This window comes from Bos indicus x Bos taurus, chromosome 13 (genome assembly GCF_003369695.1).
Source record: "Bos indicus x Bos taurus breed Angus x Brahman F1 hybrid chromosome 13, Bos_hybrid_MaternalHap_v2.0, whole genome shotgun sequence".
Taxonomy (NCBI): domain Eukaryota; kingdom Metazoa; phylum Chordata; class Mammalia; order Artiodactyla; family Bovidae; genus Bos; species Bos indicus x Bos taurus.
Window position 1 is genome coordinate 77812187 of NC_040088.1, and position 25194 is coordinate 77837380.

Here is a 25194-nt window from a genome sequence, read left to right on the forward strand (position 1 = left end):
TGCTGCTACAATGAAAAGTATTTAACTTATAGGACATAAGGGATATTGGAGTATTCAGCAAAGTAAGTAACACTGATCGTTGTGAAATTAAAAAAAATATAGAAACATTTATACCTACTACTAGGTACTACTATGTACTATGTAGTACTATGTACTACATAACTTCTTTTGAGATGTAATTTCAGCTCCAGAACTCTCCAATGGGATTAGGCTGAGACTGGGATTTTACCTGAAAGTGAGTTTGTTTTGTTTAACCAAGAGAAAAAATCCACACTTTCATTTATTTATTTTTCAGTTAGTTTAAATCCTTGAACAGTACCGCATCACACAGATTCTATGCCCAGTGGCCCTAACAGGACAGTTGCTTTGGAATTTGGCCTGAACCATGCCACTGTTTCCATGAGCCTGAGTTCTCTTCCCCAGATCACTCTGGTTTTGTAAGATTTTCCACCAGTAGTTACTGTGTTCTTCTTTGCTTTCTGCACACAAGCACATCTCTTGCTTAGGTAGCGCTCAGTTTCATCTCGAGCACACACACCTTCAGTTTTCAGAAGAGCTGAGTGCTCCCTCTGGTTCCATAGACCCTGCTCATAGCTAGCAAAAATCACCTTGGACCACAGCCTTCTATGCGTCCTTTTAGAAACCCATCAGGCCTCCACAGGGTCCAAGATGGCTGAAAGACTAAAAAGAGCTATTGATTGACCTCTTTCCCTTCTCTGTCTTCCTTCATCCACTTAACTTCTCTAAAGGGTGTTTCCTTAATAAATCACTTGCATCTGGATCCCTGTCTCAGGATTTGCTTTTGTGGAATTTGTCCTAAGATGCCATCTTCTGTAATAATTTTGATGTCTTATCAAGCATCTCAACACGTTAGGCTCACTAGCATCATGCTGACTTTCCCATCCTTCCCAGTTTCCCCAGCGTTTCATCCTGAGCTAACTGTTATTTGTTCATGTTGCTGTTCTTCCATCTATTAATATGTTCTTCTCATTGCCCCATCCACCCATCCTTTACAACTCATCTAAAATATGACCAGTGCTGGAGAACATCCACAAGTTTTCTTCCTTCCTTCCAACTCCAGGAAGAGTTTCTCACTTCCTCTGTAAAAATAAAAACAGCTCAAACATAGTTCTTTAAAAATACACAATAAAGTGATTAGAAGCCTGACCTCAGCAGATGAAATGATGGGCAAGTTTAAATAACTTCCCAAGGCTCCAGCTTATTTACCGATGAGGAAGATACGATCCTATTTTCTTTATAAATGAATATAAGGTGCTTGGCAGAGTATGTGAAACATTGTATGTGCTAAATTTATCATCTATGAGAGAATTATATTTGTTTCTCTGAAACCTAATTGGATTTCAAAGTTGTAAATACTGAATCTTGTTTATCTCTGTATAACTGATAGACAGTGTCTGGCATGGTAGATACCCAATAAATAGTTGATGAATAAATAAATGGTATGCAGGCACTGAGTACTGAGGCCAGTTCCTCTTATTTTTCTGTCTTAGAATATAGCTCTTCTACACACATACAACCAAGAAACAGACTCTGGAAATCTGCTTCAAATTTCAAACAGGAGAATGTAACAGTAAACATTCTGGTACTTGTGATATTTTCATTCTCTCTTTATCTTTTATTCTCTCTCTATCTTACTTTCACTCTCAAACAGTGGAAGTTTTCCCTTTTTTATTTGAAAAAAAAAATGGCCCAATATATATGAATACAGGACTTTTTCAAGCTAATATTTATTAGTACGTGTATGTTCTCTCTCTTTCATTTGCTCTCTTCTTCTCTCTCTTCCTCCTTCCCTCTCTCTTCCCATTCCTCCCTCTGTGTTTCAGAAATCTAGAAATGAGATGTGACTTAGTAGTCTACTTTCTCCCTTTTTATTTTTGATGACTTTTGAAAACCTGTGACCCTAAAAACCTTAACTGCTCAAAATGAGATTCTTCATTTTCAAAAGATGCTAGAAAAAGCATTATTTTAATACATGGACTTCATCAAAATGACTCTTCCCTGAGACTTTGTAGAGATTTCAGAAGAGAGCTTTCCATTTAGTGAGTTATTCTAAAGTTCTTGGAAGTGAATTGAAAGTTGCTCAGTCGTGTCTAACTCTGCAACCCCATGAACTATACAGTCCATGGAATTCTCAGGCCAGAATACTGGAGTGGGTAGCCTTTCCCTTCTCCAGGAGATCTTCCCAACCCAGGGATCATATCCAGGTCTCCCACATTGTAGGTGGATTTTTTACCAGCTGAGACACAAGGGAACCCCAAGAATACTGGAGTGCGTAGCCTATCCCTTCTCTAGTGGATCTTCCCAACCCAGGAATTGAACCAGGGTCTCCTGCATTGCAGGCAGATTCTTTACCACTGAGCTATCAGGCAAGCTTGGGAGCTTTCTTTAAAAAGTTTTTAGATTCTCAAAGAGTTTGGGGACAGTTTCTAGTACTGAAAATTACTAGAAGATGATTGTAGTATATAAGGAGATTAACTCATGAAATCATAGCCCTGTTTGTCCCTACGTAACATGTAGAATTAGTCAGTAATATCTGTAATGATATAGATGATGATGGCAGATATAGGCTACATTTTCCTGTAGCAGTCACTGTAGCTGAAGATGATTTTTCTCTTTCTAACCCCTGTGGTGTTTCATGTTTGTCATTAACCACACATTCATTTGCACCCTGATGTAGAGTTCCATTTGTATCTCTGTTCCTTTATAAGATCATAAGGTTTCACCAATGTCTAACACTGAATCATGGGTACACTAGGAGTTTTTAAACATTGGCTGAATGAATGAAAATGACTGGGACGTGCCTTGTAAACTTATTGATAAATCAGTGAAATACTCTGGGCAGCACATCTTTCATTATTATAAGATAACATATAGATTCATTTGACTCACACAAGCATATCGATCATATTAATGACCAAGAGCATTGAGCATCCCTTCTCTAAATATATGCAATTTTGTCTTCCAAAGAATTTAAAATTTTTAAACCTGTAACCAATTTTCTTCACATATTCACATCCCCATGAAATCAGACAATGGAAAGAAGAGAGAGCACAGGGCATGCCACACAAAACGCATCTAAACCCAGCTCCTATCTACAGCTCTCTCCCGGCTGATGGAACAAAACCAGCTTTGACTGTAATACTCTACACAAGTGAATGAAACTTCACCCTTCAGTCAGGTCCTTAGGGGAATATACTCATTTCCTTTCTTCTCATTTCCTAATTAGAATCTCTTGTCCAGTCACTCTGCTACCAGAATTCCATGTCTGACTCAGTATGAGGTGTCTAGTTACGCTTTTTGCATCTACATATTAATTTCCTCTGGGCATCTGGCTGATATTACAGAGAACATTCCCTGCTAGTCCATTCCCCTGTTGAGCCTGAAATCAATTTTATGACAATCCCAAACCACTCTTCCATCTATGGTTCCTTGATTCTATTCACTGGGGTAGCAGTAAAATTAATCTTAAGGTAAAGATACTTTACTAGATTGAAGATTCTTCTTTTCAGTGGTTTGAATATGTCAGTGAAAGAAAGAGTAATTTAAGATTCTGTAGGATTCGGTAAACATCTTATTTTCACACAGTGAATAGTTTCCTCCGTGTATAAAGATTAGTTTTATAAATTTTTCAGTAGAAGATACCTAAGTTTTACCAATTCATTCTAAAAATCGGGAACTAGAATGGCCAAGATGGTGCAGGAAGAAGACCCTGGGCTCACTTTCTCGAGTGGGCATATCAAGAGAAAAACTACAGGGCAACTGTTGACGAGAAAACTAGCAGAAAATGCCCACACCTGAAGACATGAAGAACTACAATGAGACAGATAGGAGGTACAGAGATGGGATATAATCAAGACCCACACCCTCCAAAGAGTGACCACAAACAAAAGGATAATTACAAGTCAGAGGTTCTGACTTGGAATGGGTTTGAGCTGCACATTAGGCTCCCCAGCTTGGGGTTTCTGCACTGGGAAGATGAGTCCCCAGAATGTTTGGCTCTGAAGGTCAGTGAGATTTCCTTTTGGGAGAGCCAGAGGGCCAGAGGAAATAGACTCCACTCTTAAAGAGTGTACACAAAGTCTCACCTCCCCCTGGACTTAGGGCAGAAGCAGTCATTTGAAAGGAGCCTGGTCAGACCCACCTGCTGGCATTCCCCTAGCCCTCCTTGGAAGTCATGCAGCTCTGGAGGGAAGGTCCTGACTGGAAGCAGGTTCCCACTCAAGACTTGACATCTATGTCTCTGTATGGTGTTTTTCTTTGTTTTTTTTTTTTTTTTTTTTTTTCTGATGTAGAAGCCATTTCGGCTAATGGATCAAACTTCAGTGAACCAAGAATAGGAAGAGGCAGACAAACTTTCCTTTTTCTTCCCCTCTCCAGGGAACAGTTATAAAGTATATTTTATAAAGTCTCCCAGAGCATCTCAACAGGGTTAAATCCCAGTTGCACAAGGAAGCAGGTCAGCAATCAATGTTCCCATTACTGACTTTCTTCTTTCCTCTCTCACTTCTCTGCTTCATTGAGAATCTGAGATCACACATAAAATAAGGTGCCTCCACTTAAAATGCTTGTTTTAGTGTTTGTTTTAGGTCACTCTTTAAATCAAGACACTTTTTAAGGGAATACTGTCTTAATATAATAGAATATATATTTAATGATCATTTTTTTTACTAGTTTTTACTAAATTATATTTTGAAGCATAAAGCTACCAAACTTTCCTCACTGTACAGTCTCAAAAAATGCAATAGACCATGCCCCTCAAAGAACCATTTTATAAATACTTACTTTTAAATGATAATTTTTCAAAGATGGAAGCACTGGTTAAACATAGATCCATCCCCCTTCTAGAAGCATGAGGGGATTTTTCTCATGCTTCTGAGAATCTGATATTATGGGAATCTGGTAGGGCTCCTGGAAATAAAACTCATAAGTGTTCTACACCCGTCTTCCCCACTCACCATGACTGGGTTCCCCTGGAGTTTTTAACTCTTAGGCCTGTCCCCACTAAACCAATTCATCAATTATAGTTGTGGGTTTTCTGTCCCAGCTGTGGTTCTTACAAAGACTTTTGCTTATAACTTAATTATCTGGTAAGTTGTGACCCACTGGATTTGCCTGTCCATCTCCAATTTTGGGGGCAGTGGTTTATCCTTGTGACCTCAATTTTCTGACAGAGCTGAGAAGGATTGTTGATTTTCAGTTTGTTCAGCTTTTTATTTATTGTTATAGTGGAGTGATCACTTCCAAGCTCTATGCATGCTGGGCCAGATACCAAAAGTGCACTTACTTTTTTTTTTTTTTCCTTAATGAGTTGTGTTTCTTTTATGAGTTTGATGAGCTCCTCCTTTCTCTCCCTCGCCTCTTTATTTCTCTTTTTCCACTCTAAATTTTCTTAGCCAAAGCTGTCTTTACTGTTCTGATTAAAAGTGGCTTCTTTCACTGATGTTTTCTTCCCTGTGATTATGGTTATTAACCTTCTCTACCCCAAGTCCATTGGGCCTAAAACTCATTATTGCATCTTAAATGTTCTCTTTACCCTACTTATAAAGAAAGCTGTCATAGTGACTCAGTCATTAGGAATTCTTTCTTTATACAGTGACATACCACATAATCATTTCAAACACTTACAGGGCATATGTGACAATTACAGGATGCAAAAAGCAATGAGTGAATTGTGATGGCCACTTAAGGCCTTTTTGAAGACTTTTCTCTGCTCATCAGAAGAAGAAATAAAACCCAAGCAGAGGTGCCATGTTATCTGCAATTTGTAGCCTTGTACTGGATAGCATGTACAAGGGACTTCCCAGGTGGCTCTAGTGGTAAAGAATCTGCCTGAAAATAGAGGAGACAAAAGAGATGCAGGTTCAATCCCTAGGTTGGGAAAATCCCACATAGGAAATGCAACCCCTTCTAGTACTCTTGCCTGGAAAATTCCATGGACAGAAGAGCCTGATGGGCAACAGTCCATGGGGTTGTAAAGAGCCAGACATGACTGAGCAACTGAACTCACACACACACTGGTTACCATAAGTACTTTGAATTCCTAAGGAACAGTCTGACTGATTGGGTATCTCAATTTCCCTTACTTTGGCTTTCATATCAATATATAAATAGATAAAATATATTTTCATCTTGCCCCGTCCTAGACATTTTTACAGACTTGTCAGCTTTGAGCAATCAAATTACAGTAAATTCAGGGTTATCCCACTAGGCCAGAGAATAATCTTGTCTAGTTAATCATGTTACTTTATTAATTGAGACACACAGGTTTTCAAATAATTAAGAAATATATCTCACACAGGTTCTGTGTTAAATGCAATCTAATTTTCTTTGATGATTAAGAGGGCATTTTTACCCTTATGCCACTTAATCATCATCATTAGGAAAATCATTTGCCAGTTAAGCAGGATTTCCAGTCAATAATATGCAGATTAAACAGTTTTTAGAACCTAATACACCAAGCTCCATTCTTTCAGAAGTTTTTCATATTCTCTACAATTTAAATCAAAGATCACATTTCTAAAGTTATATGTCTTCCTCCCATGATCTCCCTAGATGACACAGATTTCTTCAAAGTTGTGTTTTCTTCTGTAAACGAAGGGCCAGGAATAATGTCTGACACATATTAAAAGCTCAATAAGTATGTGTGGATCACAATAAACTGTGGAAAATTCTGAAAGAGATGGGAATACCAGACCACCTGATCTGCCTCTTCAGAAACCTGTATGCAGGTCAGGAAGCAACAGTGAGAACTGGACATGGAACAACAGACTGGTTCCAAATAGGAAAGGGAGTACGTCAAGGCTGTATATTGTCACCCTGATTATTTAACTTACATGCAGAGTACATCATGAGAAATGCTGGACTGCAAGAAACACAAGCTGGAATCAAGATTGCCGGGAGAAATATCAATAACCTCAGATATGCAGATGACACCACCCTTATGGCAGAAAGTGAAGAGGAACTCAAAAGCCTCTTGATGAAAGTGAAAGTGGAGAGTGAAAAAGTTGGCTTAAAGCTCAACATTCAGAAAACCAAGATCATGACATCCGGTCCCATCACTTCATGGGAAATAGATGGGGAAACAGTGGAAACAGTGTCACACTTTATTTTTCTGGGCTCCAAAATCACTGCAGATGGTGACTGCAGCCATGAAATTAAAAGACGCTTACTCCTTGGAAGGAAAGTTATGACCAACCTAGATAGCATATTCAAAAGCAGAGACATTACTTTGCCAGCAAAGGTTCGTCTAGTCAAGGCTATGGTTTTTCCTGTGGTCATGTATGGATGTGAGAGTTGGACTGTGAAGAAGGCTGAGGACCGAAGAATTGATGCTTTTGAACTGTGGTGTTGGAGAAGACTCTTGAGAGTCCCTTGGACTGCAAGGAGATCCAACCAGTCCATTCTCAAGGAGATCAGCCCTGGGATTTCTTCGGAAGGACTGATGCTAAAGCTGAAACTCCAGTACTTTGGCCACCTCATGTGAAGAGTTGACTCATTGGAAAAGACTCTGATGCTGGGAGGGATTGGAGCAAGAGGAGAAGGGGACGACAGAGGATGAGATGGCTGGATGGCATCATGGACTTGATGGACATGAGTCTGAGTGAACTCCAGGAGTTGGTGTTGGACAGGGAGGCCTGGCGTGCTGCAATTCATAGGGTCTCAAAGAGTCAGACACGACTGAGCGACTGATCTGATCTGATCTGATGTGAAGTATGTGTTGAATGGAGGAATGAATGATTATGTTCATAAAATGTGTTTTGAGGCATCCTCCTTACTCAAAGGAGAACCATTAACTCTACCTGAGGCTTTCAGTTTTGCATGCTGCCATTCCTACTGGACTATCCAGAGGATTCTTAGAAAACAACCATTGCTTAATTTCTTCAGACCGTTTAGGGAACAAAACTCAGAAATGGTATAGAATTACCACATTGTCTCTCTATAAAGGCTTCTCATGTCAATTTATGAATACCATCTCAATATCAAATATTATCTCATAGAAGTCGTTCTTTCTGCTGACCAATGCCACTAACAGTAGCCCTTGCAGAAGCAATGTTGATTATGTGATGTCTCCCACCTGCCCTCAGTAGGCCCTTCCACTCAGTAGTCAGAGCCACCTCAGAGAAGCCTGAATTGCATTGCTTAAATATTTATTTACCCACTGTACTGGGTCTTAGTTGTGGCATGCGGTGTCTTTAGTTGCAGCGTGTGAGATCAAATTCTGGCTCCCTGTACTGATGGCACCCAAGTCTTATCCACTGGACCACCAGGAAAGTCCCTGAAATCCATGTAAGGGGAAAGCCTGTTTGTTCTTTCACTAAGAGGATTTAGATTCCAAGCCTCAAGTAGGTAAGAACAATGGCTTATATTCTTCCTTAGGTGGGTTTCTGAGAGTAGATTTGAGACAAATGAAGGTAAGCAGATTCACAAAGAGCTCTGAAGCCAGAGATTTTAGATCTGAGGCCTGGGGGCCTAAGAGTCAGGAGAGGATGAAAGAAAACAAAACAAATGCAGCCTTAATCTACCCATCTGGGGGTAATTTGAATATACAATAGCTTTTACACAGAGTTGAAAGTTTGTTCTTTAAACCTTTGGTTACCACCTGCTTCCAAACTGTCTTACAAAATGGAAGATGCTTTTTCCAAAGGAAAAGATGCTTTTGTTTTTCAAAATTTACATTTTCACTTGGAAAAAGTAGAAAGACTAAGAAAAATTTCTATTAAATTCATGAATGTACTACATAACTAATACTTTGCATCTCTTAACTTTTTTGACTTGGATTCCTCTTCATTCTTATCTATTGACCACAGTCTGCACATATTAAGCAAGACACAGTGTACCTCTGGTATTTCCATAAGTGCCTCTATTTTCTTTTCTTTCTCAAACTTTGCACCCTAACTTTCATCACATTTGTTTTAAACATGATGATTATATCCAATCTAGTTTCAAATAGCTGTGACCATTTCAGCCTGTGAGTCTCAAATAGTAACAACTCACTAAGTCACACATAATTTTTTCCTCTTGCACTGAATATTCATTCCCTATGTCCATGGTTTCTTAGAATTTTACCTTAAAAATATAACAGTCAATTTTATGCATTAATTTTGATTTTTTTAAGTACTGTCCATTGCTTCACTCTTGCAGCAAAATAAAGTTTAAATGCAAGGCCCAGGTAGGGGAGAGCAATGCCTGAAGTTTCAAATAAGCAAAATCAAGTGAAAGAGAGAACATTACAACCTATGCTACAGAAATAGAAAGAACTATAAGAAAATACTCTTAACTCTTAAAACTCAATACACAAGAGGTTTCACAAATAAGTGAAACACATAGGATCTTTAGAAGAGTCAAGTTATTCAGAATATCATAATGATAGATACATGTCATTACACATTTGTCTAAACTCATGCTGCTACTGCTGCTAAGTTGCTTCAGTCGTGTCTGATTCTGTGAGACCCCATAGATGGCAGCCCACCAGGCTCTCCTGTCCCTGGGATTCTCCAGGCAAGAATACTGGAGTGGGTTGCCATTTCCCTCTCCAATGCATGAAAGTCGAAAGTGAATGTGAAGTCGCTCAGTCGTGTCTGATTCCTAGCGACCCCATGGACTGCAGCCTACCAGACCCCTCCATCCTCCTAAACTCATGAGTAAGCTGCAATACAAACTACAGACTTTGGGTGATTATGATGTGTCATGTAGGTTCATTCTTGGTAACAAATGTATCACTCTGGAGGGGAATATTGATAATGAAGCACAATATGCACATGTAGGTGCTGGAGGTATTTGGGAAAACTCTATTCCTTCTCAGTTTTGCTGAGAACCTTAAATTGCTCTAAATAAAGTAAAGAATTAAGCCAATTCTCCAAAACTCTTCAAAAAAATAAAAAGAAGAGGATGGAACACTTCCAGCTAATTGCATGAGGGCACAGCCAGACAAAGATACTATGAAAAAGGAAACTACAGACCAATATTCTTGATTAATATCTGTGACAATTCCTTAAAGATTACTCTCAAGTCAAATTCAACAGCATGAAAATAATTATACACCATGACCCAGTGCGATCTATTCATAGAATGCAAAGATGGTTCAACATAAAAAAATCAACACAATACACATTTACAGAATGAAAGACAAAAGCCACATGATCATCTTATGTGATGTGGAAAAAAATTTGACAAAATTCAATGCTCTTTCATGATTAAAAAAAAAAAAAAAGAAAACAAGAAACTAGGAATAGAAGGAAACTATCTTACTTGTCTCCTGAGAAACATCTATGTGGATCAAGAAGCAACAGTTAGAATCCTGTATGGAACAGATGATCAGTTCAGGATTGAGAAAGGAGTACAACAGGGCTGTCTTTTGTTAACCTGTTTATTTAACCTATATGCTGAGCATATCATGAGAAATGCCAGGCTGGATGAGTTACAAGCTGGAATCAAGGTAGGCAGGAGAAATATTAACAACCTCAGATATGTGGATGATACTACTCTATGGCATAAAGCAAAGAGGAACTAAAGAACCACTTGATGAAGTTGAAAGAGGAGAGTGAAAAATTTGGCTTAAAACTAAATATTATAAAAACTAAGATCATGGCATCTGGCCCCATTCAGTTCAGTTCAGTTCAGTTCAGTCACTCAGTCATGTCCGACTCTTTGCAACCCCATGAATTGCAGTACGCCAGGCCTCCCTGTCCATCACCAATTCCCAGAGTTCACTCAAACTCATGTCCATCAAGTCGGTGATGCCATCCAGCCATCTCATCCTCTGTCTTCCCCTTCTCCTCCTGCCCCCAATCCCTCCCAGCATCAGAGTCTTTTCCAATGAGTCAACTCTTCACATGAGGTGGCCAAAGTACTGGAGTTTCAGCTTTAGCATCATTCCTTCCAAAGAACACCCAGGACTGATCTCCTTTAGAATGGACTGGTTGGATCTCCTTGCAGTCCAAGGGACTCTCAATAGTCTTCTCCAATACCACAGTTCAAAACATCAATTCTTCGGCACTCAGCTTTCTTCACAGTCTAACTTCTCGCATCCATACATGACCACTGAAAAAACCATGGATAAAAGGTGGAAATAGTGACGGATTTCTTCTTCCTGGGCTTTAAAATCGCTGCAGATGGTGACTGCAGCCATGAAATCAGAAGAAAATCTCTTCTTGGCAGGAAGGCTATGACAAACTTAGACAGTATGTTGAAAGGCAGAGACATTACTCTGCCAACAAAGATTCATATAGTCCAGGCTATGGGCTTGCTAGTGGTCAGGTACAGTTGTGAGACCTGGACTATAAAGAAGATGGAGTGCAGAAAAGACCATGATGCTGGGAAAGATGGACAAGAGGGCACCAGGGGATGAGATGGCTGGATGGCATCATCGGTGAGATGGACATGAATTTGGGCAAACATCAGGAGATGGTGAGGGACAGGTAGGCCTGGTGTGCTGCAATCCATGGGGTTGCAAAGAGTTGGACATGACTGGGAGACTGAACAAAAATAACCTCAACATAATAAAGGGACATTTAGGAAAAGTCCACAGATAAACACCACACTTAACACGAAAGACTGAAAGCCTTTCCCCTAAGATCAGGAACAAGGCAAGGAAGGCTGCTTCTGTCACTTCTTTTCAACATGTTATTAGAAGTTCTAGCCAGAGAAATTTGATTTAGGTCATACCTGAATAGTCTAGTTGTTTTCCTTACTTTCTTCAATTTAAGTCTGAATTTGGCAATAAGGAGTTCATGATCTGAGCCACAGTCAGCTCCCGGTCTTGTTTTTGCTGACTGTATAGAGCTTCTCCACCTTTGGCTGCAAAGAATATAATCAATCTGAATTTGGGGTTGACCATCTGGTGATGTCCATTTGTAGAGTCTTCTCTTGTGTTGTTGGAAGAGGGTGTTTGCTATGACCAGTGTGTTTTCTTGGCAAAACTCTATTAGCATTTGCCCTGCTTCATTCCATATTCCAAGGCCAAATCTCCCTGTTACTCCAGGTGTTTCTTGACTTCCTACTTTTGCATTCCAATCCCCTATAATGAAAAGGACATCTTTTGGGGGTGTTAGTTCTAAAAGGTCTTATAGGTCTTCAAACCATTCAACTTCAGCTTTTTCAGGGTTACTGCTTGGGACATAGACTTGGATTACTGTGTTTGCCTTGGAAACAAATAGAGATCATTCTGTCATTTTTGAGATTGTATCCAAGTACTGCATTTTGGACTCTTTTGTTGACCATGATGGCTACTCCATTTCTTCTAAGGGATTCCTGCCCACAGTAGTAGACATAATGGTCATCTGAGTTAAATTCACCTATTCCAGTCCATTTTAGTTTGCTGATTCCTAGAATGTCAACGTTCACTCTTGCCATCTCCTGTTTGACCACTTCCAATTTCCCCTGATTCATGGACCTAACATTGCAGGTTCCTATGCAATATTGCTCTTTACAGCATCGGATCTTGCTTCTATCACAAGTCACATCACATCTGGGTATTGTTTTTGCTTTGGTTCCGTCCCTTCATTCTTTCTGGAGTTATTTCTCCACTGATCTCCAGTAGCATATTGGGCACCTACCGACCAGGGGAGTTCCTCTTTCAGTATACTACCATTTTGCCTTTTCATACTGTTCATGGGATCTGGTCCAATCACTTCATGGGAAATAGATGGGAAACAGTGGAAACAATGTCAGACTTTATTTTTCTGGGCTCCAAAATCACTGCAGATGATGACTGCAGCCATGAAATTAAAAGATGCTTACTCCTTGGAAGGAAAGTTATGACCAACCTAGATAGGATATTCAAAAGCAGAGACATTACTTTGCCAACAAAGGTCTGTCTAGTCAAGGCTATGGTTTTTCCAGTGGTCATGTATAGATGTGAGAGTTGGACTGTGAAGAAAGCTGAGTGTCAAAGAATTGATGCTTTTGAACTGTGGTGTTGGAGAAGATTCTTGAGTCCCTTGGACTGCAAGGAGATCCAACCAGTCCATTCTAAAGGAGATCAGTCCTGGGTGTTCTTTGGAAGGAATGATGCTGAAGCTGAAAGTCCAGTACTTTGGCCACCTCATGTGAAGAGTTGACTCATTGGAAAAGACTTTGATGCTGGGAGGGATTGGGGGCAGGAGGAGAAGGGGAAGACAGAGGATGAGATGGCTGGATGGCATCAGCAACTCGATGGACATGAGTTTGAGTGAACTCCGGGAGTTGGTGATGGACAGGGAGGCCTGGCATGCTGCAGTTCATGGGGTGTCCAAGAGTCAGACATGACTGAGCAACTGAACTGAACTGAGCCAGAGAAATTACACAAGAAAAAGAAATAACAGATAACCAATCAAAAAGAAAGAATTAAAATTTCTCTGTTCATAGACAACATGATCAGAAGAAAATTCTCAATATTCAATATAAAGAAAAAAAAGAGAGAGAACTGTTAGAACTAATCATCAAATTCAGCAAAGATGCAGGAAACCAGGATGAAAAATTATTACCAAAATATCAGTGTGTCCTACACATAAACAATCTGAAAAGGAAATTAAGTCAACAACTCCATTTATAATAGATTCAGATGCTATTATAAAAGACATGGGAATAAAACTGACCAAGGAAAACTATACTTAAAACTATGAAATATGGCTTAAAGAAATTCCAGAAGGCACAGATATGGAAATACATCTTGTGTTCATGGATTAAGAGACTCCATATTGTTAACATGTCTGTGCTACCCAATGGGACCTACAGACTCAGAGCAATCCCTGTTAAAAGCCCAATAGTAACTTTTGCACACTTTGAAAACCTTATCTTAAAACTTACATGAAATCTCAGAAGACACCAAATAGTCAAAACAATTTTGAAAAAGCAAAATATAGTTGAGGAACTCACTTTTCCTGATTTCAAAACATCAAAATGTTTCAGTAATCAAAATTGTGCTGTTAGTTTCTCAGTCAAGTCTGACTCTTTGTGACTGCATGAACTGCAGCACACCAGGCTTCCCTGTCCTTCACCATCTCCTGGAACTTGCTCAAAATCATATCCTTTGAGTTGGTGATGCCATCCAACCATCTCATCCTCTGTCATCCCCTTCTCCTCCTGCCTTCAATCTTTCCCAGCATAAGAGTCTTTTCCAGTGAGTCAGTTCTTTGCATCAGGTGGTCAAAGTATTGGAGTTTCAGCTTCAACATCAGTCCTTCTAATGAATATTCAGGATTGATTTCCATTAGGATGGACTGGTTTGATCACCCTGAAGTCCAGGGGACTCTCAAAGGTCTTCTCCAACATCACAATTCAAGACCATCAATTCTTCAATATGCAGCCTTCTTTATGGTACAACACTCAAATTCATACATGACTACAGGAAAAACCATTATTTGACTATATGGATCATTGTTGGCAAAGTAATGCCTCTGCTTTTAATGCACTGTCTAGGATTGTCACAGGTTTTCTTCCAAGGGGTGAGTGTCTTTTTATTTCATGGCTGTGGGCACCATCAGCAGTGATTTTGTAGCCCAAGAAAATAAAGTTTGTCACTATGTCCAATGCTTTCCCAGCTATTTGCCATGAAGTGATGGGACTGGATGCCATGATCTTAGTCTTTTGAATGTTGAGTTTTAAGCCAGCCTTTTCACTCTCCTCTTTCACTTTCATCAAGAAGCTCTTTAGTTCCTCTTTGCTTTCTGCCATAAGGGTGGTGTCATATGCATATCTGAGGTTATTGATATTTCTCCCAGCAATTTTGATTCCAGCTTGTGCTTCCATCAGCCAGGCACTTTACGTGATGTACTCTGCATATAAGTTGAATAAGCAGGGTGACAATATACAGCCTTGACATACTCCTTTTCCAATTTGGAACCAGTCTGTTGTTCCATGTCTGCTTCTCACTGTTGTTTCTTGACCTGCATACAGATATCTCAGGAGGCAGGTAAGGTGGTCTGGTATTCCCATCTCTTGAAGAATTTTCCAGTTTGTTGTGATCTACACGGTCAAAGGATTTGGTGTAATAAATGAGGCAGAATTAAATGTTTTTCTGAAATTCTCTTGCTTTTTCGATGATCCAACAAATTTTGGCAATTTGATCTCTGGTTCCTTTGCCTGTTCTAAATCCAGCTTGAACATCTGGATGTTCACAGTTCATGTATTTTGGAAGCCTGGCTTGGAGAATTTTCAGCACTACTTTGCTAGTGTGTGAGATGAGTGTAATTGTGCAGTAGTTTGAGCATTCTTTGGCATTGCCTTTCTTTGGGACTGGAATGAAAACTGACATTTTCCAGTCCTATGGCCACTGCTGAGTTTTCCAAATTTGCTGGCATATTGAGTGCAGCACTTTCACAGCATCATCTTTTAGGATTTGAAATAGGTCAACTGGAATTCCGTCACCTTCACTAGCTTTGTTCATAGTGATGCTTTCTGCTGCTGCTGCTGCTGCTGCTGCTGCTGCTGCTGCTGCTGCTAAGTCACTTCAGTCATGTCTGACTCTGTGCAGCCCCATAGACGGCAGCCCACCAGGCTCCCCTGGGATTGTCCAGGCAAGAGCACTGGAGTGGGTTGCCATTTCCTTCTCCAATGCATGAAAGTGAAAAGTGAAAATGCAGTTGTTCAGTCGTGTCTGACTCTTAGCGACCCCAAGGACTGCAGCCCACCAGGCTCCTCCATCCATGGGATTCTCCAGGCAAGAGTACTGGAGTGGGGTGCCATTGCCTTCTCCGGTGATGCTTCCTAAGGCTCACTTAACTTCACATTCCAGGATGTCTGGCTCTAGGTGAGTGATAACACCATCATGATTATCTTGGTCATGAAAATCATTTTTGTGCAGTTCTTCTGTGTATTCTGTCACCTTGTCTTAATGTCTTCTGCTTCTGTTAGGTCCATACAATTTCTGTCCTGTATTTTGCCTATCTTTGCATGAAATGTTCTCTTGGTATCTATAATTTTCTTGAAGAGATCTCTAGTCTCTCCCATTCTATTGTTTTCCTCCGTTTCTTTGCATTGATCACTTAGGAAGGCTTTCTTATCTCTCCTTGCTATTCTTTGGAATTCTGCATTCAGATGGATATATCTTTCCTTTTCTCCTTTGGCTTTTGCTTGTCTTCTTTTCTCAGCTATTTATAAGGGGTATTAGCATAAATATAGAAAAACTGACCAATGAGAGCATGAAGATGAAAACACCCTCGTGTATACAGTCAAATGGAGAAAGAATAGTCTCTCAAATAGTGTTGGGAAAACAGAATGTCCACATGCAAAAATAAATTAAGTTGAAACTTTATCTTTCAATGTGTACAAAAATTACTTCAAAGTGAATGAAAAGCCTAAATATATGACACAAGGCTATTAAGCTCCCGGGGGTGGGGGGCAGTGGGGGAAGCATGGAAAAGTTTCTTGACACTCAAGTTAGTGAGGATTTCTTGCATATGACACCACCATAATAACAGGCTTACAAAAGCAAAAGCAGAAAGATGGGATTATATTAAACTTAAAAACTTTTATGCATTGAAATTGTGTATAAATAGAGTAAAAAGTAAACCTACAGAAGGGGAGAAAATATTTCCAAATTACGTTATCTGATAAGGGGTTAACATACAGAGTATATAAAGAACTCTTACAATTCGACGAGGAAAAAAATTAAATAACCTGATTACAAAATGGGCAAATAAATAGACATTTCTCCAAATATGATATGTAAGTGGTCATAGTCAACAAGCATATGAAAACATGCTCAATATCATTAAGCATCTAGGAAATGTAAATCAAACAATTATAATGTGACACCACCTCATAACCATTTGGATTACTATTATTGAAAACAAAAGCCAATAATAACAATTCTTGACAAGAATATGAGAAATCAGAATCCTTGTGTACTGTTTGTAGAATTGTAAAATGGTGTGATCTCTATAGAAAACAGTAAATATTCCTCAAAAATAAAAAATAGAAATACCATGTAATCTAGCAATCTTACTTTAGGCTATATATCCAAAAGATTTGAAAATAAAGTCTCAAAGAGATATTTGAACACTCCTGACCTTAGCAGCATGATTTACAATAGCCAAGGGGAAGAAGCAACACAAATGTCCATCAATGGATGAATAGAAAAAGTACATTTGGCATACAATGAATGAAAAAGTACATTTTGTATACAATGGATTTTTATTCAGTCTTATGAAAAGAAGGAAACCCTGTTACATACTCAATATGAATGAACTGAGAACATTTCACTAAGTGAAATAAGTTAGCCACCCAAGTACAAATACTACATGATTCCACTAGAATGAGATATCTAAAGTAATCAAATGCATAGAAACAAGGAAGCAGAATTTTTTTTTTAACCAAAAATGATAAAAGTGGAATTGTTCACAAGTTCCACATTTTCAAGATAAAAAACTTCTGGAGAGCTGTTTCATAGCACTATTAATAAAATTAGTGCCAAAGAACTCATTAGCAAGCCATTCAATATCACAGTAACACAAGTCTAAGCCCCAACCAGCAATGCTAGAGAAGCTGAAGTTGAATGGTTCTATGAAGAACTTCTAGAACAAAACCCAAAAAAGATGTCCTTTTCATCATAGGGGACTGGGATGAAAAGTAGGAAATCAAGAGATACCTGGAGTAGCAGGCAAGTTTGGGCTTGGAGTGGCATACAAAATGAGGCAGGAAAAAGGCTAATAGAGTTTAGCCAGGAGAACACACTGGTCATAGCAAACACCCTCTTCCAACAACACAAGAGAAGACTCTACAGATGGACATCACCAGATGGTCAATATCAAAATCAGAATGATTATATTCTTTGCAGCCAAAGATGGAAAACCTCTATACAGTCAGCAAAAACAAGACCAGAGGCTGACTGTGGCTCAGATCATGAACTCCCTATTGAAAAATTCAGATTTAAATTGAAGAAAGTAGGGAAAACCACTAGACCATTCAGTTATGACCTAAATCAAATCTCTAATATTTATACAGCAGAAGTGACAAATTGATTCAAGGGATTACATCTGATAGAGTGCCTGAAGAACTATGAACAGAGGTTCGTGACATTGTACGGGAGGCAGAGATCAAGACCATTCCCAAGAAAAAGAAATGCAAAAAAGGCAAAATGACTACCTGAGAAGGCCTTACAAATAGCTGTGAAAAGAAGAGAAGCTAAAGGCAAAGGAGAAAAGGAAAGATAGACCCATTTGAATGCAGAGTTCCAAAGAATAGCAAGGAGAGGTAAGAAAGCCTATCTCAGTGATCAGTGCAAAGAAACAGAGGAAAAGAATAGAATGGGAAAAACTAGAGATCTCTTCAAGAAAATTATAGATACCAAGAGAACATTTCATGCAAACATGGGCACAATAAAGGACAGAAACAGTATGGACCTAACAGAAGCAGAAGATATTACGATGAGGTGGCAAGAATGCACAGAAGAACTATACAAAAAAGATCTTCATGACCAAGATAATCATGATGGTGTGATCACTCACTAGAGCCAGACATCCAGGAATGCAAAGTTAAGTGGTCCTTAGGAAGCATCACTAGGAACAAAGCTAGTGGAGGTGATGGAATTCCAGTTGACCTATTTCAAATCCTAAAAGATGATGCTGTGAAAGTGCTGCACTCAATATGCCAGCAAATTTGGAAAACCCAGCAGTGGCCATAGGACTGGAAAAGGTCAGTTTTCATTCCAATCCCAAAGAAAGGCAATGCCAAAGAATGCTCAAACTACCACACAATTACACTCATCTCACACACTAGCAAAGTAGTGCTGAAGATTCTCCAAGCCAGACTTCCACAATACATGAACTGTGAATGTCCAGATGTTCAAGCTGGATTTAGAACAGGCAAAGGAACCAGAAATCAAATTGCCAACATTTGTTGGATCATCAAAAAAGCAAGAGAATTGCAGCAAAACATCTAATTCTGCCTCATTGATTATGCCAAAGCCTTTGACTGTGTGGATCACAGCAGACTCTGGACAGTTCCTCAAGAGATGGGAATACCAGACCACCTTACCTGCCTCCTGAGATATCTGTATGCAGGTCAAGAAACAACAGTGAGAAGCAGACATGGAACAACACACTGGTTCCAAATTGGAAAAGGAGTATGTCAAGGCTGTATATTGTCACCCTGCTTATTCAACTTATATGCAGAGTACATTACACAAAATGCCTGGCTGAATGGAGCACAAGCTGGAGTCAAGATTGCTGGGAGAAATATCAATAACCTCAGATATGCAGATGACACCACCCTTATGGCAGAAAGTGAAGAGGAACTAAAGAGCCTCTTGATGAAAATGAAAGAGGAGAGTGAAAAAGTTGGCTTAAAACTCAACATTCAGAAAACTAAGATCATGGCATCCAGTCTCATCACTTCGTGGCAAACAGATGGGGAAACAAGGGAAATAGTGAGAGACTTTATTTACTTGGGCTCCAAAACCACTGCCAATGGTGACTGCAGCCATGAAAGTTAGATGCTTGCTCCTTGGAAGAAAATCTTTGACCAACCAAGACAGCATATTAAAATGCAGAGACATTAGTTTGTTGACAAAGGTCTGTTGACTTTGTCTAGTCAAAGCTATGGTTTTTCCAGTAGTCATGGATGGGTGTGAGAGTTGGACCATAACAAAAGCTGAGCACTGAAGAATTGGTGTTTTTAAACTGTGTTGTTGGAGAAGACTGTTGAGAGTCCCTTGGACTTCACAGAGATCAAACCAGTCAATCCAAAGGAAATCAGACCTGAATATTTATTGGAAGGACTGATGCCAAAGCTGAAACTCCAATACTTTGGCCACCTGATGCGAATAACTGACTCACTGGAAAAGACTCTGATGCTGGGAAAGATTGAAGGCAGAAGGAGAAGAGGATAACAGAGGATGAGATGGTTGTATGGCATTATTGACTCGATAGACATGAGTTAGAGCAAGCCCCAGGAGTTGGTGATGGACAGGGAAGCCTGATGTGCTGCAGTCCATGGGGTTGCTAAGAATCAGATATGACTGAGCAACTGAACTGAACTGACCTGAACTCTCGATTTAAAAATGACTAAGATGGTAAATCTGGTCCCATCACTTCATGGGAAATAGATGGGGAAACAGTGGAAACAGTGCCAGACTTTATTTTTGGGGGGCTTCAAAATCACTGCAGATGGTGACTGCAGCCATGAAATTAAAAGACACTTACTCCTTGGAAGGAAAGTTATGACCAACCTAGATAGCATATTCAAAAGCAGAGACATTACTTTGCCAACAAAGGTTCGTCTAGTCAAGGCTATGGTTTTCCCAGTAGTCATGTATGGATGTGAGAGTTGGACTGTGAAGAAAGCTGAGCGCCAAAGAATTGATGCTTTTGAACTGTGGTGTTGGAGAAGACTCTTGAGAATCCCCTGGACTGCAAGGAGATCCAACCAGTCCATTCTAAAGGAGATCAGTCCTGGGTGTTCTTTGGAAGGAATGATGCTGAAGCTGAAACTCCAGTACTTTGGCCACCTCATGAGAAGAGTTGACTCATTGGAAAAGACTCTGATCCTGGGAGGGATTGAGGGCAGGAGGAAAAGGGGACGACAGAGGATGAGATGGCTGGATGGCATCACCGACTCGATGGACATGAGTTTGGGTAAACCCCAGGAGATGGTGATGGACAGGGAGGCCTGGTGTGCTGTGATTTATGGGGTTGCAAAGAATCGGTCACGACTGAGTGACTGAACTGAACTGAACTGAAGATGGTAAATTTTACATTGTATTTTTTTACCACAATAAAAATATTACATTAAATATTATTTGTCTTTATTACTGACCTTTTACTGGCATCTTCTTAAATTTTGCACCTTATATGAGGGCCTTATCCTAGTCCCAGCTCTTTACTCCCCTACTAACCAAAGGCTCTAACAGAAGTGGTGGGAAGGAAACTGAAATAAAAATATTCTGGTGGGGCATGTGTGCATGCCTAGTCATGTCTGACTCTTTGCAGCCCCATGGGCTGTAGCCTGCCAGGCTCCTCTGTCCATGAGATTCTCCTGGCAGGAATACTTAGTGGGTTTCCATTTCCTTCTCCAAGGGATCTTCTCAACCCAGGATCCAACCAGTGTCTCCTGTAACTCCTGCCTTAGGCGGCAAATTCTTTTACCACTGAACCACCTGGGTAGCTTATATTCTGGGGTCAAATTTCTCCAAATTCCTTTCATTTCTCTATATATCAATAAATATGTATACCTGGTCCTTGATAAGAAAGATACCAGGAAAGATATAAACTCCATCAAATACCTCAAAGATCCTGATATCACCTCCTGCTCCCAAAACCATTTAAACAGTAGTGGAATGCTATTATTATTCATTCAGCACCACACACAGTCTCCCCAAATGACCAGAGACCTCAGATGGTCTGAATAAACATCCAAACTGGCTTGTGAAATGACTAGTAATGCAATTCATAGAAATGGTAGCTTACAGCCCAGATATGATAGATATTTGAACACACAATTCTGAAACAGCTAATTTCTCTATAAGAAGCATATTCTCTAAAAAAAAAAAAAAAAAAATCAGAATGCAGAAGAATGAGGAAGATAATTAGTATTTAATAAGACTTGTTCCACTTCAGTGAAAAGAAGTAAAGTAGGTTAATCTTCTATTTTATTCCATAAGCCTGCCATTTTTAAAGTCTTTATTGTATTCCAAAATGCACTCAGAAAAGTCCATCAACAAGATATTTTGAAATATTTGTTCAAACACATTCAGTAGGTATTTTAACACTGTCTCTTATGAACACCAAGGATACAGCTTTGGGGGAAAAAAACAACAAAAAACTCCAATTTCTTGAATAAGAAAACACACTATAAATCTTACTTTCTCTCCTGATTTTCACACATTGAAGAGAGATTTGGGAAACTTGAAAAGGGAATGAAATCCTGCATTTCTAAATCAAATGTCCCCAAATTATTTATTGCAGACCTCAATTTTACTGTGGTCAGCCCCCACCAAACTTCATTCTTTGTGGCCTTCAGCCACCTTTACTATGTCAAGCTCTCTAGCAGCAAACAGTGACCTAGAAGTAGTTTTTTTTTTGCTTGGGGTTTTTGTTGCTGTTGTTTGTTTTTGGAGGGTTATAAGGCTTTTAAAATTTTTATTTTATATTGGTGTATAGTTCAATCTGGTTTTAGAAAAGGCAGAGGAACCAGAGATCAAATTGCCAACATCTGCTGGATCATGGAAAAAGCAAGAGAGTTCCAGAAAAGCATCTATTTCTGCTTTATTGACTATGCCAAAGCCTTTGACTGTGTGGATCACAATAAACTGTGGAAAATTCTTCAAGAGATGGAAATACCAGACCACCTGATCTGCCTCTTGAGAAATTTGTATGCAGCTCAGGAAGCAACAGTTAGAACTGGACATGGAACAACAGACTGGTTCCAAATAGGAAAAGGAGTTCGTCAAGGCTGTATATTGTCACCCTGTTTATTTAACTTATATGCAGAGTACACCATGAGAAATGCTGGACTGGAAGAAACACAAGCTGGAATCAAGATTGCCGGGAGAAATATCAATAACCTCAGATATGCAGATGACACCACCCTTATGGCAGAAAGTGAAGAGGAACTCAAAAGCCTCTTGATGAAAGAGAAAGTGGAGAGTGAAAAAGTTGGCTTAAAGCTCAACATTCAGAAAACGAAGATCATGGAATCTGGTCCCATCACTTCATGGGAAATAGATGGGGAAACAGTGGAAACAGTGCCAGACTTTATTTTTCTGGGCTCCAAAATCACTGCAGATGGTGACTGCAGCCATGAAATTAAAAGACACTTACTCCTTGGAAGGAAAGTTATGACCAACCTAGATAGCATATTCAAAAGCAGAGACATTACTTTGCCAACAAAGTTTTGTCTAGTCAAGGCTATGGTTTTCGCAGTAGTCATGTATGGATGTGAGAGTTGGACTGTGAAGAAGGCTGAGCGCCAAAGAATTGATGCTTTTGAACTGTGGTGTTGGAGAAGACTCTTGAGAGTCCCTTGGACTGCAAGGAGATGCAACCAGTCCATTCTGAAGGAGATCAGCCCTAGGATTTCTTTGGAAGGAATGATGCTAAAGCTGAAACTCCAGTACTTTGGCCACCTCATGTGAAGAGTTGACTCATTGGAAAAGACTCTGATGCTGGGAGGGATTGGGGGCAAGAGGAGAAGGGGACGACAGAGGATGAGATGGCTGGATGGCATCACTGACTCGATGGACGTGAGTTTGAGTGAAGTCCGGGAACTGGTGATGGACAGGGAGGCCTGGCGTGCTGCAATTCATGGGGTTGCAAAGAGTCGGACATGACTGAGCAACTGATCTGAACTGAAAAGTGCAGGAGGATTCTCTTTTCTCCATATCCTCTCCAGCACTTATTGTTTGTAGACATTCTGATGATCATCATTCTGACTGGTGTGAGGTGATATCTCATTCTAGTTTTGACTGTATTCACCTAGGAGTGCTAGTGTTTAGTTGCTCAGTCATGTCTGACTCTTTGCAACCCCGTGGCCTGTAGCCTGCCAGGCTACTCTGTTCATGGGATTGCCCAGGCAAAAATACTGGAATGGGTTGGCATTCCCTTCTCCAGGGGATCTTTCTGACCCAGGAACTGAACCTAGGTCTCTTGCATTGTAGGCAGATTCTTTACCAGCTGAGCCACCAAGGAAGACCCTACCTAGGAGTAACTCTACAAATGATTTGTTGACATAGTGCTTCCAAGAGAAACCAGGAGGAACCAGAGAGAGCAGGAAGTGGGATGGAGCAGGGAAAAGAAGCTGTTAAGAATGTGGTCTCAGCTGAAGTCTAGACACAGCATGAGCCTATGGGGAGCTCCAGAGTGTGAATTTTGCCTTTCACAGCAGTGTGGTCTGACTCAAAGCAAGGGGGTAGACTTGAAAATTCCAACATCATTCAGCCATCAGCCATGATTCCCACTGACTTATGGTGGGTGGGCTCTGGAGACTAGGGGAGAAGCACTAGATATCTTCACAGTTGAGGCTCTCATCAGCTAAGGACCACTGGAGGATGGATGATCTAGGCATGCTGATAACAGCAACTACTCTGGCATAAAAAGTCCACGTTTTTCAGGGAAGCAGCCACAGTGTGACAGAGTTTGGAAAGCTAAAGGATGAAAATATTCCTTCTCCTACAGGAATGTTCTGAAGTGTTTCTTAGTGATGCCCAAGGCCTTCTCCAGCCAACCATGTTTTCTTTGATATGTGGCCTGTCCACATCCATTCTTATATCCCAAGAAATCTTGAGCACAATTATTCAGTGGGTAGTAGAGAAAGCTCTCCAGGAATTGTGTTAGACCCAACTTTAGAGATCTGATCCAACAGATTTCAGACATTGGCATCCAAGAACTCTCACCAGAAATCCTGTGGAAATTCAATGTAAAGATCCCATGAAAGGGGACTTTCCTTGGTTTGAGGGTGGAGGATGGAAGTCAACCCCTCACAGATTTTGGTAGCTCCCATTTTGCCCTGGTGGCTCAGTGGTAAAGAATTCACCTGCCAGTGCAGGAGACGCAGGTTTGAACCCTGGGTCAGGAAGATCCCCTGGAGAAGGAAATGGCACCCCACTCCAGTATTCTTGCTTAGGAAATCTCATGGAGATAGGAACCTGGCGGGCTACATTCCATGGGGCTGCAAAGAGTTAGACACAATTGAGCAATTAAACAATAACATCACTGGGCTACAAGGAATGCATTTTCCCTTCAACTATTAGCGTGTGCCTTTCTCTCCAACTATTACTTTCTACGACAGATTCCCTAGAAACAAAGTCTCATGTTGGGGTTCTTGCAAGTGATGTATTGATGGAGTGGTCTCAGGAGAAACCTGTAAGCGAGGGGGAGAAGAATAGGGTGAGGGAGGAACTAGACGCCATATGGGTTCTGAGAAAACAAACAAGAACAATGAATGATCTAGCCCAACTTTGCCACTGTGTAGCAGCATTCCTGAGAGGTCCAGACACTTGCCCACAGCCCCACAGCTCCCCAGTCATGGACCAGGTCTTGAAGGTGGGTGCATGGCTGAGTGTGTGCTAAGTCATTTCAGTTGTGTCTGACTCTTTGCAACCTATGGCCTGTAGTCTGCCCTGCTCCTCAGTCCACGGGATTCTCCAGGCAAGAATACTGGAGTGGGTTGCCATGCCCTCCTCCAGGGGATCTTCCTGACCCAGGGATCGAAGTCAGGTCTCTTAGGTCTCCTGCATTGGCAGGTGGGTTCTTTACCACT

General features: G+C 40.3%; 1 pseudogene; it reads right to left on the reverse strand.

The window, feature by feature from the left end:
- Positions 1–300: 300 nt before the first annotated feature.
- Positions 301–25194, reverse strand: part of LOC113902739 — a 161562-nt pseudogene continuing 136668 nt past the window's right edge.